The sequence below is a fragment of the Mustela putorius genome, unplaced genomic scaffold (assembly GCF_011764305.1).
Source record: "Mustela putorius furo isolate JIRA1106 unplaced genomic scaffold, ASM1176430v1.1 tig00000460_pilon_pilon_pilon, whole genome shotgun sequence".
NCBI classification, from domain to species: domain Eukaryota; kingdom Metazoa; phylum Chordata; class Mammalia; order Carnivora; family Mustelidae; genus Mustela; species Mustela putorius.
This window is the reverse complement of record NW_025421389.1, coordinates 63543-77083: the sequence shown is the minus strand read 5'-3', so window position 1 is coordinate 77083 and position 13541 is coordinate 63543. Positions and strand designations below refer to the sequence as shown.

Below are 13541 nucleotides of genomic sequence, written 5' to 3'. Positions count from 1 at the left end.
CTAGACAGACTATACTAAAAATTTAAGACTAAATTATTCTAGTTACTGTAAAATACTTCCAAATCACAAAAGGCTGTGTTTTTTTGTATAGTTTTGAAGATTCATTACAGACCTCTCCTTACAACCACTAACCCCCAGTCTCACCACTCTGGGAGTTTGTATGTTTTCAGTCACTACTGGCTTACAAGGAAAAAAGCTATGAGAAAGGCTCTCGTGGCTTCAAGGTTAGTAGCTGATAAGTGTAGATGTTCTCATATAAAATGCTTCTAAAAGCCAATATTTTTAAAGACACCTGCTAATATAAACTGATCTGAAGTAGTGCTTGTCAATTTAGAGGTAAGATGTTTTCCAGTCATCCTGCTAAACAGCCTGGAAAAAATTATTTGCAAATTTAATGCGAACCTCACAGTTCCCTTTATCCGCCCCCAATTAAACCTACACACATCTTCAAGTCATGTTCACCTCTTGTTGTTTGAGCTAAGAGAATTTAACTCTCCCCCTTCATAAATTTTAAAAATAGATCTACTGAACCCCACCTAACCTCAAAGTCTGGTGGTTTACAGATTCAAGACACACTAAAGAAAGACAGGAGAAAAAAAATGCAAGTATTTTATAAAATCTTCTTCCGGAACTCTGTGTGAAACCTCCTGAATTTTAGCCTACTTCCTTATGGATTAAAAACAAACACGTGAAGCAATATGTGTTTGCCTGTATTCCTAGGGAGTTTGAATTGGCAACAGAACACAAGGCAAGAATCCAGAAGTGCCAGACTCTAATATCAACTCTGGGAGAAACTAATCTAAAATTCTCACATTTTTCATGTTTATAATTGGAGTGGGGTAATTGGGAGGCAGTCAACAAAAACCATAATAAGTAGTTCTCTAAGTATAATATGCAAATAATAAGGCAAAAAGCCCAAAACTGATTTTTATTTCACTTCCTCCAAATTTTGAGATTTTTTTGTTACAGTTTTCTCTCGAATTCTCAAATTGTTTTTCCGGAGAAGATGTAAAGTTAATTGTTAAATATTACATGAAGACTGAGATGAAGGGTGCCCAAGGTGCAAACGACTCATGGCGCAAATCACCTCGTTGGGCTTTGCAAGGTAATTAAACAACATAACCTCAGACCCACATTACATATTAAAGGAAAAAAGACATCCTAGGCAAGAGGAAGTTTTCTGAAATAACACCATACTTATGTTCGGAAGGGGTGTCAGCAGTAGTCTCCTTCAGAATAAGGGAAGGACTGGAAGAAATGAACAAGCACTGACATTTGCTAACTGCCTTCCCACGTGAATGTTCCACACTCCTCACCTGACCAACCTGTATGCGGAATAGTCTGAGCACTTACCACAGGAGTCTAGCTTCTCCACTGAATTATAAGTTCATGGCACCTAAGACTATGATTTATGACCTACTTGTGACAAAACATTACCTACCAGTGACCAGCACAAAGCAGGCAATCAATACGTACTTTTTGCCTGAATGAACGAGGCCATGTTTAACAATTAACATTCCAGTGTGATGAATAAGGAGATAAAGGCTCAAAGTGATTAAGTGACATGTTCGGGTCATGGAGATCACATAGATAAGTAAGTAGCTGAAGAGGAACACAAACCCAAGCTTGTCTGACTTCAGAGAACACACTTCCTACTCCAGCAAGCTGCTCCATGGAAGCCAAAGTGGGACCAAACCTCAGAGAAAGGTCTCAGATTTGTTTTTGAAAGGATGGCAGTGGGAGAGGAAACTTTTTCACACAGCTCTACCTACAACCAAAGGACCCCAAAGTAGCAAAAATGGATGATTTTATTTCTGGATAAAATCTGAGCATCACGGTGGGGAAACTCTAGCATTTTTCTCCTGGGAGCTTCTTCAGTAATGGCTTTTCCTCCCGAACAGCCTGCGTTTGTTTGCTTTGCTTTTCACTCCTCACCACCACTTCTTTCCTGATGTGGTTCAAAATTCCAGGAAGACAACTCTACACAAGGGTCAGGAGAAGCAGCCAAGAAGTCATGGCTGATCGCCTGATCACACAGGCTCTGCAGTCCAGCCATCAGAGTTCCATCCCAGCTCAAGTCCATCCTGACCAGGTGACACTGGACAAATTATTCAACTTCTCACTGTCCCAGTTGCTTCTTCTGAGAAATGAAGGTGGGAACAATAAAATCAACCTATTGTTCTAAGAACTAAATGAGTTAACACATGTTAACTGCTTAGCACACTATCTAGCATATGATGGGAACTTAAAAGAGATGGGTCATTATTATGCCATTGGCCCTAAAATTCAGAACCAGAATCCGGGGCATGAATACTTCAGCACATAAATTCCCAAACGCATCTGTCATGTTCCAGACTAGGTTTGCTACAATACAAAACTCTTCTCCCAAAGGCAGAGGTGTTGCTGAAAGTAAATGGAAAAAAAAAAAAAAAAAGGAACAAGAATAACAAAAGAAAAGAAAGAAATTTTTTTTTCTAGTATCTCCTGCCTTGAATGGTCAATGGCTTGGGACCCAGGCAGCTGCTGCTAGGGTCCTTCCTCCATACTAGCCAATATATGTTCTGGTTCTGGATAGAGAAACAAACAAACAAACAAACAAAAAAGATCCATCTTATTATTTTTCTCAAGTATGTATTTTTCTAACAGTATCACAAGTTTATTTGAATTCAAGAATGAGTCCCCTCATCCCTCAGTCTGAAGGGTAGAGGAATAGAAGGTGAGAGAGTCCACCTGTGCACAAGAAACCAGCTCTATTTACTTGCAGCTGCTTACTTAACTGCGGGTCATTATCATCAAAAGCAGTGATTACAGTGAGAGAGGAGTAGGAGCTGGACTAACTAGGGGCTGGTTTTTCTCATGTAATGCCTTACCCAGGGGTATGCAGTGCAGTGTTGGTGCAACTGGTGAAGGAGCTATTGAGAATTTTTCCATCCTGTTTAAGATGCATTTTCAATCTTTCAGATATAATATCATCACTATAATGTCAGTGGGCCAAAGACCACAAAAGAAGAAATGAAGGAAAAGGGCAAAGGACAGGAGGTGGAAAAACCAGGGCAGCGGAATAGAGTTTTTTTAAAATAGTCTTCACAAAAATTCCACCTGCTGACTTGCATTTACAAATCTCCTGGGACAAAATTATTAGGCTTGATCACATCAAATTGCCGAAAATTACTATGCTTACATAGAAAAATAAACATAACATGTGATTTAATCTAATATGGCATATGGCAACCAAGAGAGGCTAAGACATAGGGTGTTTTATCTGTAGCTATTGTCACTGAACAGAATGGAAGTTTGGTTAGTAAAAATAAATGGCTGAAAAAAGAAAGTCAGTAACTAGTAGTGTCTCCAATGTTCACCCAAGAGGAAGTCTTTATTAATATCAGAGAAAATAAATTATACCCCAAAAAAAGCATTCTTAAAGACAAAGAGGACATGATATAATGATACTAAGAGCAATTAACAAGATAATGCATTTAATAACATATGTTCAAAATTTATAAACTACTATTGGGGTGCCAGGGTGGCTCAGTCAGTTAGGAATTGACTCTTGATTTTGGCTCAGGTCATGATCTCAGGGTTGTGAGATCAAGCCCCCCATCAGGATCCACACTCAGCATGGACTCTGTTTGTCCCTTTCCCTCTGCTTCTCCCCTGTCCATGCTCTCTCTTTTCTCTCTCAAGCAAGTAAATAAAATCTTTTAAAAATTTTATAAATAAGTATTAATGGAAGAACATAAAAATATTGATAAATTCATTTTCAAAATGGGAGATTTTTACATATTTTTCTCAGTAACTGATACAAAAAACTAACCAAAAAAATGAACACGATAAATAAATCAGATTCACAAACATATATGGAACCTTGTTCCCAACAGGGAGATTATTTTCTTTCAAGCACAGGAATATTTCAGAAATCACCCCATGGTAAGTGATCAAATTCATCTCAACATATATCAAAGAATTAGTATCAAACAGTCTATGTTCTCTGATAAAGATGCAATCAACTTAGGGGGCACCTGGGTGGCTCAGCGGGTTAAAGCCTCTTCCTTCAGCTCAGGTCATGACCTTGGTTCCTGAGATCAAGCCCTGCATCTGGCTCTCTGCTCAGTGGGGAGTCTGCTTCCCTTCCTCTCTCTCTCTGCCTGCTTCTCTGCCTACTTGTGATCTCTGTCTGTCAAATAAATAAATAAAACCTTTAAAAAAAAAAGATGCAATTAAGTTAGAAAAAAATTTTGAAAAGAAGTAACTTTTAAGAATCCATACATAGAGAAATTAACTTGATGCATCACCTAAAAATTCATGGATTAAATATTAAATCAACATATAAATCTTAAAATACTTGTAATTAAATGGTACTAAATATGATACGTATTAAATATAGTGGTATACAGCCAAAGTCATACTTAGAGTAATATTTATAACTTTAATTGTGTCTATTAGAAAACAAAAATGGGGGCGCCTGGGTGGCTCAGTGGGTTAAAACCTCTGCCTTCAGCTCAGGTCATGATCCCAGGATGCTGGGATCCAGTCCCACATCAGGCTTTCTGCTCAGCAGGAGAGCCTGCTTACCCCTCTCTCTCTGCCTGCCTATCTGCCTACTTGTGATCTCTCTGTGTCTATCAAATAAATAAATAAAATCTTAAAAAAAAAAAGAAAACAAAAATGAAAGATGGAAAATTAGAGAGCCAAACACTAACTTTAAATTATAAAAAGAAAACAAACAAACAAACAAACAAAAACACCTCAAGGAAGGAAATAAGAAAGATAAAAACCAAGTTTAATTTTTGAAAGAAATATTTTTTTTAAATATTAGAGAGCAATATTAGTATAGACACATAAAATACTTAAATTTGGAAAAACATCATGAAAAATAGGAGAGAAAGCAAAATTTAATAATATTAGAAATGAAATAAGGGACATATTACCGATTGATTTTAAGTATTTTAAAAAATAAGAATACCATGCATGAATTGAACATACAGCTAAAATTCATTGTTTCCTAGAAATATGTCACTTATGAAACAAATTTATGAATTCAAAACAATTAAAAATTTGAAACCATCTATATAATCATTTTTAAATTTGAATTGAATCAAAGTCTACATACATGCACACACACACACACACACACACACACACTTCTCAATCAACCCACATAGTTTACAGATAAGTTCTACCAAACATTAAAGAACAAATGATTCGGGCGCCTGGGTGGCTCAGTGGTAAGCCGCTGCCTTCGGCTCAGGTCATGATCTCAGGGTCCTGGGATCGAGTCCCGCATCGGGATCTCTGCTCAGCAGGGAGCCTGCTTCCCTCTCTCTCTCTGCCTGCCTATCTGTCTACTGTGAACTCTGTCAAATAAATAAATAAAATCCTAAAAAAAAAAAAAAAAAAAAGAACAAATGATTCCCATCATGGAGAAACTCGTAAAGACAGTAGAAAATGAAAGAAAATTATTTTTTGAAGTTAACATTATATGATTTAATGTGATCTTAATACAAAAATCCAACCAGAAAGAAAAACAGAAAATAAAATTAATATCCAATATAATTATCATAATAAATATTTGCTTTTAATATGATCGTCATAGAAGCACTAAAGGCCTATTTGAAATTAGTGGTCATGAATTAAGAGCGAAATCACGTCTCATGGTTTTATGTTTTTCCAGCTACATTCAGTTTTTATGAATGCAGGTGCAAAGCATGTAGGGGTAGATTTAACTAGAGTAGTGGTTTTGCCAAACAAATTGGAAGAAGCAAGAGGAGCAAAGTTGCTGAAAACATTTAAAAGGGAGTCAATAACGACAGGTCACAGACTCTGTTGGGATTGAAGGAAGAAAGGAGAGCGAGGAATGAGAGATGGTTAAAAAAAAAAGTACTAGGATCAATGAACTGTAGTCCTGGTAGGGATGAAAAATTGATTTTATCAGTAATCTTGAGAAGTATGAGAGACACAATGTTATCACACTCATGCACAATACCACAAGGACTCAGGTATGCCAATGTTCTTTTCTAAAGTGAATATATTGCAGTAAGTAAATAGCAGAACTTTCACTCCACCTGAATATTCTGGCTGTAAATCGTTTTCCTGGCAGGATTCTGCAGCCCCGCCCTACACTGGATTTGCATAACCTTCCTATTTACTGCCATCGCTCAGGGGTTAATGCTTACCTAGGATCAACTCAGGATTATTACATCATCAGTCAGACTTTGTTAAAGCTCCGATCTTATTGTTATTTCAATGATGATTTAAATTCTAATTCTCTGAAATAAGGACTTTCAGGAGAGAGGAAACAGCTCTTTAAAAATATAAAACAAGCCCCAGGGCCATAAAATATCCATACTGAGTAAGGATGGAGATTGCAGCCCATCAGTCCCCAATCTCTTTATATTCTACAGCAATTTAATTTTCCTCCAGTCTTACTCCTCCTTTTGTAACCCATTCACAATGTTCCTTCTCTCCTTTTTGGAATGTTAAATTTGAACACATTATTTACTACCAGCAGTTTTGCTGTTTCTTGGTTCTATATAACCATTTGTCTGAAAAATGTCAAGAATCCTCTTCCCTAAGTGCCTATAAATCTCCTCATAATGTCTATTTGTTGGGCAACCCTTCTCTCCCTTGCTAATCTTACCAAGAATTCCTTCAAGGTCATCAAACTTGAAATATGTATTTATAATCATTATGTAATAAGATCTTCGGGGGATCTTCAGAGGGATACAAGGGAAACTTGTTTGGATATTTTTTTGGTACAAACTGACATTTATTCTTCTGCCAGTATCAATAAATAAGAACAGGTGCAATTTATGTGTGTGTCATCATTCAGAAAATTGACAAAAATGACTACAGAGTTGTCTCTTAAGTAAGCCAGTTATCATTTAGTATCAGGGTCAAAACATATAGAGTGGTTAAGTTGATTTATCTCCTAGGTTGTCACCACCTTCTCTGATCCTCAGTTTCCTGAGTGTAACCTATCAGCTTTGAGAGACACCCTTTCAGGCTAAACAGCACCAGCACATTAACATCTTTGAAGGGATTTGTCACAAAATGTAAAACTATAAATCAAGATCAAATTCCTCCTAAAATGATGTTTCTAAGATATTATTGTAAGGTAACAAAATGTACCCTGGAGAAATTAAAATAAAATACTTTTTTTAATAATTGGAATGCAGAATTGTGACTGTTCTTAGTATCCAAATTGCTTTCCTAAGGAGAATCTGTGTTTAGAAAATAGTTGTTATTTTGATATCATCTCCTTTCTTATCATTCCTAAAAGGCCTTATTTGCTCTTGTTTCTACTTCTCCTTCCCTATTCCACCATATAAGTTTCTCTTACACTTATTTATTTTTGATTTCTCAGTAGTCTACCCTATATGATTTTCTATACAACATTGAATTTCTGCCTGTTCTGTAAAACTCATTTCATACCATTTTAAAGTGTGATTTTTCTCAAACCCCAGATGCAATAAATGTGAAGCGTTGTGCCGTGTAGAAATTCCAGTCACTGCATTTGTTTGGTTAAGACAACTTAATTGCTCACAGAGCCAGCTCTAGTTTCCTCTAAAACAAATTCAATGACTGTTGTGAGTAAGGTGAGAGCAAAAAAGAAGTAATATATCACCTCTCTGCCAGGGCTCTTCATGGCACCTGTCATTGCCAAGAAGTCAATGTTGGAGGGAGGGGTGTCAAAGAGAGTGAGAATGGAGAATTGACAACTAATGTTCCTATGAAATTATTGCTGAACAAGAGATAGAAAAATGATATCAGTATCAGGAAAACTTTTCAAATAAGAGACAGCTGCACACAAAGGCAATTCTGAGAGTTTTTATCACAATAAAATGTATAGAAGAGAGAGAAAGATGGCCTTTCTTCAAATTCCAAGTCTTTAGAGATATCAAATCAAAGAGATCTGATCATCTGTGGCTGCAGTAGGAAAACAAGTTGACATTGCCCAAGATTTACAATGTTTTAATTGTTTTGAAATCTCATCATGACTCCTCTCTAACTCAGAAATCTCTACTGTGTGTTTAGGAGAAGACTGAGGTTAGGGAATGAGAAGTAGGTTGGTCTGATCCCAAACAAACCGCACAGATCTTCCACAGTGAAGGAGGCATGGAATAGATATTGATGAGAGAACCCCTGTGGCCACTGAAACCCTTAAAGACTAGTTGCCATGCACAGGAGTTTCAGGGAGGCAAGGGAACTATAAGAGAAATCTGGGGGTACCAGTATGCCCACTTTGGAAAAATAATGTGTTAGGGTGGCCTCTACAGATTTGTTCCTACTGATGATCATGCTGGAAAGAAACTATAATGCTCTGATGGATGATACTGACAAGAAGTTTGCCACCCAGGCTAAAAGACAGAGGCATCTGGGCTATCTATGTCCTTCCAGCATTCCCTAAGGATATTGTTTTATCTCTATCATCTGATGGGACTTGTGAAAGCCCAGAGCCATAGAGTTCCCTTTTAAGTGTAAAGTACTTGAAAAATTAATCACAGAGAATCCATAAATTCTTCCTCTAAATTGAGCTGATATTAGATAGCAATTTGTATAGCTGTTCACTATATAAACATCTTTGAAAAGATGGTTCAGAAAAAGGGGCATCTAGTAATTCACAGTGTAAGACAAGCAGAAACACAAAAGACCATAGAGAATTGTCCCTTCCCACTACCTCTCACTGAATGGCTGTCCAGGAGATTAATATTTCTTCAAACAATGTCAAGGGGCCAAAGCAAGAACCCCATCTCACACTCTCTATACGCTCAGAGATTGTCTCAAACACATATATTCCAAAGACAGTTCTCAGAGCCTGATGCAATTTTTACCTCCTCGTGTTCCTATCTATTGTTTTGCAATAACTGAGTGACTATATTTTGTAGTAAAATGTTCTGTGATATTTGCTGAGTCTCTTTATCTGGCCCCAATGTTTACAATGGTAATGTCCACAATAGCCAAACTTTGGAAAGAGTTCAGATGTCCATCAACAGATGAATGGCTAAAGAAGATGTGGAGGGTATGTGTGTGTGTGTGTGTGTGTGAATACATATATATATAGTGAAATATTATTTGGCCATCCAAAAAAATGAAATCTTGCCATTTGAATGATGTGGTTGGACCTAGAGAGTATTATGCTAAGTGAAATAAGTCAATCAGAGAAAGACAGTTATCATATGATCTCACTGCTATGTGAAATTTAAGAAACAAAACAGAGGATCACAGGGGAAAGGAGGAAAAAATTAAACAAGACAAAATCAGAGGGGGAGAAAAACCATAAGAGACTCTTAATCATAGGAAACAAACTGAGAGTTGCTAGAGGGGAGATGGGTAGAAGGATGGGGTAACTAGATGATGGATATTAAGGAAGGCATATGATATAATGAGCACTGGGTATTATATAAGACTAATGGATCACAGACCTGTATCTCTGAAACTGATGATACATTATATGTTCATTAAAAATAAATAAATAAATAGCCATTCTCAAAAACAAAATTAATACCTCTCTGAATTTAAAAAATAACAAAATTATAAAGCAGTAATTTGGACTAAAGACACAGCCTTCTGGTCTCCATATATGGAAGCAGTCAATGGAATTTAACTCTTGAAGGGTATTGGAACTGAAAGTCCTCCCACATAGTAGGATTCCAAAGCCCACACCATTGCTTTAAAATAGGGATCCTACTCTTTTCCTTCGGTGTGCTACTGGAGATCCTGGTGTCACCATCGGCCACCCCCCTGCCTGCTGTTACCAATATTGTAAGAACAAGCCACATCCAAACTCTTGCTTCTTCAGAGGTGTCCCTGGAGCCAAGATCTGCATCTTTGACCTGGGGCAGAAGAAGGAAAAAGAGGATGAAGTCCCACTATGTGGCCAAATGGGACCAGGTGAATATGAGCAGCTGTCTTCTGAAGCCCTGGACCCTGCCTGTATTTGTGCCAACAAGTATATGGAAAGAGCATGGCAGAGATGGTTTTCACATCTGAGTGCAGCTCCAGCCCTTCCACATCATCCATGTCAACATGTTGTCCAATGATAGAGCTAAGGGGCTCCAGACAGGTGTGCCTGGTGCCTTTGGTAAGCCCAGAGCACAATGGCCAGGGTCCACATTGGCCAAGTTATCTGTACCAAGCTGCAGAACAAGAAGCATGTGATTGAGGCCTTACACAGGACCAAGCTCAAATTCCCCTATGGCCAGAAAATCCACATTTCCAAAAGTGGAGCTTCACTGACTTTAATACACATGAATTTTAAGACATGGTGGCTGAAAAGCAGCTCATCCAAATGGCTGTGGGGTCAAATGCAAAATACATCCCTAATCATGTCCCCCTGGACAAATGGCACACTCTGCCCTCATAGGAACCTCAGCACTGCTCCCTCCCTATTCAAGTCCACCAAAAAATCCTACTTCTGTCAAAAAATAATAAGGGTCCTACTAGTGAAAAGGGGCTGTAAAAAAGCTCCCCATTGTCACAGAATATAGCTTAGATAAATTTACATTTTGATAGAACCATAAGGACAAAAATGCCTTCCTTCCAACCTTGGGGCTTAGTTGACCAGTGTTTCAGGGACTGGTCTATGATATGAAAAATACCAACATGGGCCATAAGCATGGAGCATATGAAACAGTCCCAGAGGGATGACTGACTAAGATAGATAAAAAATGAGAGGAAGAAAAATAAGAGAGCGATAAATAGAAACTTAAACACGGCGATAGACTTAAGCCCCGCTCTATCAATAGGTATATTATATTTTAATAAGATAAACATTCCAATTAGGAAGGCAAAGATTTTCATAATTGATTTTTTTTTAAATCCAAGTATGTATTATCTACAGGAAACATACTTTAAATATGAAGATACAAGTGGTTTAAAAGAAAACTGATGGAAAAATATATACCATGAAAACATTAATCAAAGAAAAGCAGTATGACTTGATAAGTATCAAAAGAGACTTCAATACAAAGAAAATTTCCCAACGTTAAGTAAAGGCATTTTATAATGGTAAAATGGCTTAATTTATCAAGAAAACAACAATGCTTAATTTATAAGAAACTAAAACAGAGCACCAAAGTAAGTGAAACAAAAGTTAACAAAATTTAAGGGAGAAGAAGATCCACACTCGTGGTTAGAGACTTTTTTTTTTTAAGATCTTATTTATTTATTTGACAGACAGAGATCACAAGTAGGCAGAGAGGTAGGCAGAGAGAGAGGGGGAAGAAGGATCCCTGCTGAGCAGAGAGCCCGATGCAGGGCTCAATCCCAGGACCCTGAGATCACAACCTGAGCGGAAGGCAAAGGCTTAACCCACTGAGCCACCCAGGCGCCCTGCTCAGAGACTTTAATATTCCTCTATCAATCACTGACCTAACAACTAGACCAAACAATCAATACAAAAAAGAATACAATTGCATTGCAATCTATTTTCCATTTTCCTCCTTATAATTTCATTTCAGTACACATTTGGGGAACAGATAGGGTATAACATTCTTTCTAAAATTAGCTAATATACTCATTCAGTGTTTTCATAATAATCAAACCACTTCCCTAATTATCAGATTATTTAAATATCATCTAATATCATTTTTAATATTCAATGTTTGCACAAAAAGTTAGCAGCATTCACAATCATCAAGTTTTATATCTCTCTCTTATACTGATAAATCTACACCTATATTCCCAAGTGGCCCATAAGAATTCCAACATAAAGCATTTAAGGAGTTTTTTTTTAATACCATGCTTACTTATATTTGAAAGTGAAAATTTCACATAATAATATAAATCCAAATTAAATTCTTTGTTCACTTAGTCATATGGTTATGCTAATGAGATGATAGCAACATAAGCATATGAAACATGCCAGCAATTACTTTAAAATGAACATTTAACTGTCTGGCCTTCCTAAGAGCAAATGTAGGAACAATATGAGACCTGTGTGGAGAGTTGGTTGGGGCAGTCTGTAGAAGACCTGAAATGTCATCACAGAAACTTGACCTGAAGTATTGTGTGAGTGGTTAAATTGAATGACCTTTAAATACCTCCCACTTTGAGTGTTTATAGCTCTCTGAGTCTAAGAGTATTTCTCTCTGGGATCATTATTCAGAAGAGAAAGATGGTTCCAGCAAAATTTCACTAAGCACTTAAGGAAACCATCCATCAAGCATCGCCTCTGTTAGAATAGTCTCCAAAGTATTTGAAAGTGAAAAGTTGCAAGTCAGTACCCAAGAAATATGAGCAGAAGGTAAATAAGAGCGTCAATCAGTTTACAACAATTTTTGTGGGTGTTTTTGTCCTATGTGTTTGAGCCAAGCACATCTTAAAGGAATTAGTCTGTACTACGAAGTAGATTCTTCCCATACCATTCAGTTATCAGCTGTCCTGGGCCTGGATCCTGCCCTCAGGATCCTGCAGTGTCAACTCAAGACACACTTGAATACGAGGAATCAGTATTGGGGGCGCCCGGGTGGCTCAGTTAAGCATCCAACTGGATTTCAGCTCAGGTCATGATCTCAGGGTCGTGAAATCAAGCCCTGCTTCAGGCTCTCCACTCAACACGGAGTCTGCTTGAGTTTCTCTCCCTCTGGCCCTCCCCCAGCTTGCATGTGGTCACTCTCTCTCAAATGAACACCTTTTGAAAAAAGAAAACAAAGAACCAGTGTTGGTCAGAGAAGCTCTGAGACCCAGTTGTACTACATGGAACATCACAAAGCAGCTCTGGACTAGGAGCCAGCTGAACCGTATTTCACTCCTGATGAATATTTATTACAGCAGAAAAGAATATTCTCTGAACACTTTTTTTTTCACACCTTTTCTTACACAGCTCCACTTCCCACAGGCCCTTGAGTTCCTTGAGGATGTCAATGCAAAATGAACAAACCTTTTAGAATTTCTTTTTTTTTTTAATTTTTTTTTATTTTTTATAAACATATATTTTTATCCCCAGGGGTACAGGTCTGTGAATCACCAGGTTTACACACTTCACAGCACTCACCAAAGCACACACCCTCCCCAGTGTCCATAACCCCACCCTTCTCCCAAACCCCCTCCCCCCAGCAACCCTCAGTTTGTTTTGTGAGATTAAGAGTCACTTATGGTTTGTCTCCCTCCCAATCCCATCTTGTTTCATTGATTCTTCTCCTACCCACTTAAGCCCCCATGTTGCATCACCACTTCCTCATATCAGGGAGATCATATGATAGTTGTCTTTCTCTGCTTGACTTATTTCTAAAAAAAAAAAAAAAAAGGAACAGTTTTATTGAAGCCCAAGTTAGAATATTTACCTGATATTTGATCTTCACAAAGATGAGAATGTTCCAGCAAGGGGACATTTAATGTAGGGTAATATACATTTTTTTACATAAAAATTTACAAATTATTGACAAAGAACATTTCAGAAATATGCAGACCTTATCTCAACTTTCTACTGTAGGCAGGACTGTAGGACTTTAATCTGATAAGAAACTGGGAAATTTCTTACTTTTTCTTATCTTTGTGTTCAGAATGCTCCTTTTTGGTTATTTTCTTTAACAAAGCAGATG

The 13541-nt window shown here is 37.5% G+C and overlaps 1 pseudogene; it reads left to right on the top strand.

Moving 5' to 3' along the window:
* Positions 1-1073: 1073 nt before the first annotated feature.
* Positions 1074-10363, top strand: LOC101670016 (annotated as a pseudogene).
* Positions 10364-13541: the final 3178 nt, after the last annotated feature.